Here is a 5,309-nt window from a genome sequence, read left to right as displayed (position 1 = left end):
TCCTCTCTCGATTCCTTCCATGAACGAGAGGTCCACTTGGAACAGTCAAACCTATAAAAGTTAGGATTGTTTCCGATCTCGCTTAGTCAAGCCTACACATAGTCAAGACTAAAGTCGAGTCACTCCTTTTCGATAAACGAAAATCCACCTTTGTCCCCTTTTTCTACCAAACCTATAAAAGTTAGGGTTGAAATTGGGTCTTCTCCTCAATGAAGGAGGGGTTCTTTGGGTTCAGATGACCAATCCTATAAAAGGTAGTGTCGTTCGAACCTTTCCGATTCTCGGAGTGGAGATCCCACTCTTAGTTTCATCCTGCAGGATTCTGGGGGTGGAGATCCCACCTCGAGTTTCCTTTCCGCCTGAAGATAGAATATAAAATTCTTCCTCTTCCGCATCGTTTCCAGCTAAAGATAGAATATAATCTCCCGTGTCCTTTCCAGCTAAAGATAGAATATAAAATTCTTCCTCTTTGGCACCAGGAGATAGAATATAAAATTCTTCCTCTCCTGTTTCCTTTCCAGTTGAAGATAGAATATAAAATTCTTCCTCTTCAGCACCGGGAGATAGAATATAAAATTCTTCCTCTCCCGTTTCTCAATCTGTCTCTGCTTTTAGAAAAGACACGATTCTCAATCCGGGCACTCGATGCACGGGGAATTTCATCCCGAAGCCTAAGTAGGGATAAGTCAACGCCTAACACGCGTTGCCGGGTAGTCTATTCCCGTGAGAAAGACGAAGTCTATGTAATCAAAATCATAAGCCTCAGAGAGTTTACTCTCTTAGCACAACGTTACATGTGAGACGGGTTTAATAATTCACATGCTAGTCCGATTTCAAACGGTAATCGGTAAAGACATATCAAACCCGTTGATGGCTGGGGGTTTGCCAAAAATCCCATACATCTGTCATTTGGAAGAAATACAGAGAAATCACGAAAGAAGCAAATGCGGAGTTTCTATTGATAGACTAAGTCAAAAGCATACAACAAAAAGCTCGTTAGCCCGAAGGCATCTGACGGCTGAGAATGTGAGACTTTAAGCTAAAGAGTCTATCTACTCAGAACAGCTCAAAATCTCCGCAGCTTCACTCTTCAACTTCATCAATCTCTCCTGGGTAGATCCGAGCTCCTCGAGTACCTGGTCACGAGAACGCTCTAGTCCAACCAGGTCATCTGCAATAAGAACGGCGGATTCCTCGGCACGCTTCAAGGCCTCCTTCAACCTAATCGCTTCCTCGCGATTCGAGTCCAAAGAGCGGAGTAACTCAGCTCTCTCCATATCCTTCCTCGCCACATTAGCCATTAGCTGCACAATGGAGCTCTCGTGTGACTGAAGCTCACACCCAATGGAAGATCTCAGGTCACGCCACTGTGCCATCCTATGCTCCAACTGAGAGGATACAAAAGAAGAAGCCCCGGTAACCTCCAGTTCCTTCAACTCTCGTATCTCTGACTCCAGGGCAGCGAAATCTCTTCCCTCATCATCATCATGTGGCGAGAAAAGGAACGCCTGAACTGATCGAAGCCGCCTCCTCTGTGAAGAAGTTTCTCGATCAGGCCATTATAAAAGGCGGTGAAGAAGCTGAGGTCCGTGCGAAAAGCCTCTCTGTCAGGATCAGTATCGACCAAAAGGCTACGGACACGCTCGTACAAGGAAGATCGAGATCCTACAAGCAACAACATAGAAGCTCAGCGGATTATCGAATATGATAAGGAAAGACAAAAGGCAAGTTCTGAGCATACCAACGCCAACAGACGTCCCCTCGGGTTGAGGTCCGACAGGCTCTGAGACAGAAGAGGATATATCAGCCCCTGCAGGCGGATTACTCGCACCACTCGGCAAAGGCGGGGAGGCACTATTGCTATGAAGGCTTTCAGCCCCGGGAACTGTAGCGGTATCAGGCCCAACGCCCGGTCCTACAGTGACATTTCTATGTTAGTCAAAGGGAAATTTGGACAAATAAGGAGAATCGGGACAAGAAGATCGTTTGCATACCTGCAATTCCCCCGTCCTCAGATGCAGCCGGAATGCCAAGAGTCATAAGAGTATCGGCCCAAGCGGCTGGTCCTATGGTGACACCCTCTTATTAGTCAAAATAAAAATTTAGACAAATAAGAAGGATTGGGATAGTAAAGTCATCGGCATACCTGTAGATCCATCATCCGTAGGCATTTGAGGAATGCCAGGAGTCATATGAGAATCAGTCCTAGTGGCTGGTCCTATGATTGCACTCATATATTAGTCAAAAGTCAGATGAACATAGAAAAGTACGATATCCCTAAATCGTATGCATACCTGCGAGCCCGTCACTCCGAGGCAAGCTGGATATGCCAGGGATCGATATCGGGCTAATCCCAATGGTTGGCGCTGCAATATTAATCCTTCGTCAGTCAGATAAAAGATCAGGCAAGAGGAAGGGAATCAGATATATACCGGTGGATGAATCATTCCCAAAGAATGGTCTCTCGGTTCCTCTGGAAGTCTGCTCAGCCAGCATGTCAGCTAATAAGCCGGCATCAGGCTTCGAGAAGCTTGGCCCGTCCATCGCAACATCTGCAGGGTAGCCTGAATGTTGAAAGATGAGGAAAGCTCGAAGAAGTACTTGCAGCAAAAACGGGAGATCTTCCTTCCCCATGCTTGAGGAAAATGACATTGGATGTAGATATACCTGAATAAGGGACTGTGGGCTCAACATTATTCATCTGCTCAAGATCGATGTTTAGATCGATGCCCAAGGACCCATCATGAAGGGCATCGCACATCTGTTGCATAAAGCAATCCATGTTATCAGCACCAGGAGATATCGAACCCGGTTGGAGTTCACCCTCTTCGAAGAAACCTAGAGCACGAAACATGGTTACAAATCCCAAAAAGTAAACAATCTTAAAGCAATGGCAATAAAATGTTACCTTCCCCTCCATCGGCGGTACTTCCTAAGTCCACTCCGCAAGGGCGCTGACCGTCGTGGGGCTTATGTGCGGTCTTCTTCCTCTTCGGGGCACCAACCCTCCGAGGACCAAAGGGTCGGTCATGCAAAGGCCTGTCACACGTTTCAACGTGTGTAGGAGCCGGCGGCTCATGATCGTCGGCTGTCCTACCTAAAGTAACAATAGCCATTTCATTAAATGAACAAGAGATGTCATTAATGGAGAAGGAAAATCAAAGAGGCAGGACAAACCGGTATCGAGATCCCCTCCGTCGGTATCTGCATCCACATATTCTTCCTCAGAGGTCTCATCTTCGTCACCCGTAGGGAGGAGCTCTTCATTATCTGTGAGAAGAGATTTGGCACGCCCTTTTCCCCGCTTCCGAGCAACCTCAACCTTGCGACCAGCCATCATAGCAGCCCGGACTGAATACTCGGACTGTAATTCTGAGAGGCTCCTCACACTGATGGACTCATAGGCAGAAAGGAACCACTTGCAGCTGAGGAAAGTGATCAGTGGCTTACGCCGATATGAAGGGAGAGCAAAGTGGGCTCCAGTGCAGCCCACCATCGTCCACAACCACGCTCGTACGCCATCAATCAGTCCTCCCTCAACCTGCAGGCTACGGCTCGGATTCCCAGCGTCGAGAACGGTCCGATCACTTCTAGGTTTCTCCTCATCAATCAGCACGTCGCCATAGCGACCTGAAAAGTGAGGGAAACACTTAAAGAACTCCCAGCTCTTGCAGACTCGAAGCTCTCGTTGAACATCGCTAAACTTATTCCCGAGCCATCTGCTCTTCTCCAACAGCTGCATGAAAGGGACGGGGATGTCAACAACGCTGGGCGCCGACATCAAGTCGGGACGGTGAAGAACGAGCCACGCCATCAAATATGCGTAAGGGAGCTCAACCTTCGGACAAACCAGCTCAGCTGATGGTTCAGAACCCATATGTGTGAAACTGCTGACCAGACCCCTGAGCCCGCAATGGATGCTAGCAACCATTGCTGGGAGCAGGAAAAGCTCTCTCCCGTAAGCTAGCTGAACTGCAGGGAAGAGCACCTCGATGGGTAGAGCATCTGAAGGCTGGTGCGGGACAACACACTTCTTCAACCAAAGGGCGAGATAGCCTGCTAATAGGGTCCGGGGCCCAATGGACTTCTGGGCACGGCGGAGAAAAGAGCGAAACTTGGTCCCCGCGGGAAAAGCTCCCTCAGCACTGGCGATAGTGTAAGATTGAGCCTCAGCCTTCTCCAGCAACTCATTAATCGCAGAAGGGGTCAATATGTCTAACTCATGAATGGACTCGTCGGAGTTACCCTCCAAGTTCTGGAACAAATAGCAGGCAAACTGCTTCAGGCTGCCCTGCCTCTTCCTCTTCGCTTGAGGAGAAGTCTGAACCAAGGAGGTGTGATAATGACAGGTAAGATCCCAGAGAGTGTCGTACATGTCGGGAGTATCTTTCTTCATACACTCCAGCTGCTGGTTCGAGGGAAAATACTCCTGATACGGACAATCCCCCATCGGAAGACCCGAAACATAATGCATCTCATGCAAAGCTAGCCCTAGCTCACCACCACTGGTCAGAAAAGTGTTGCTGTCAGGCATGTAAGTCTCCAGCAAAGCCAAGAAATGGCGACAGCTGACTGGGATTCCGTACATGGTAGCTCGTATGGGCGCGTACAACCCACTGCTCTTCAGATCCCTCTCCCAGCCTCGACTCGCTCAGCATCATTAGTAAGGTGCCAGGACATCTGTCGCTCCACGGCCTGTCCCTTCAAGTGACTGAAAGAATATTGACGTGGAATGGAGGGAATGTACAAGAGAGCTCCTTCGTCGAGAGTCAGCTAGTGTTCCTCGGTAAGGGTCAACGTAACAGGGTCCTCGACGTGATCTCCGAACAGGAAACTCGGCTTCTTTAAAGCCTGAGTAGAGGAAGAATCCGCAGTAAAGGTGGCATCCGTGATAAGCTGGCGCAAACAATGACGCCCTCCTTCCCGTATCAAATGACAAGATTCGTCTGAGCGATCTCTGTCAAACCGAGGGAGTGGACTAACGGCCTGCCTGAGGGAAGCTGAAGAGAAGACCTCCCGGCTACAACCAGTATTGGCATGAGGAGGAAGGCTGCCCGCAGGAAACTCTACTGCAATAAAGCGCAAGGGTGGAGTCAGATAATCCATCTCATAAGAAGAATGATAAGCTCATTCACAGAATAATTGGAGAGACGATTTTGAGTGTCCTACACCGGAAGAACGGTATGCATCATCACGTGAATAACGTGATAACATACACCGACCTATAAGGTGTAGGACGATACAAAATCGCCCCAATATACCGGAAGACTTGAATTGGCTAAGCAAAACAAGTCCGAAACCTTAACCTC

This window comes from Asparagus officinalis, chromosome 4 (genome assembly GCF_001876935.1).
Source record: "Asparagus officinalis chromosome 4, Aspof.V1, whole genome shotgun sequence".
Lineage (NCBI taxonomy): Eukaryota > Viridiplantae > Streptophyta > Magnoliopsida > Asparagales > Asparagaceae > Asparagus > Asparagus officinalis.
Note: the sequence above shows the minus strand (reverse complement) of the source record.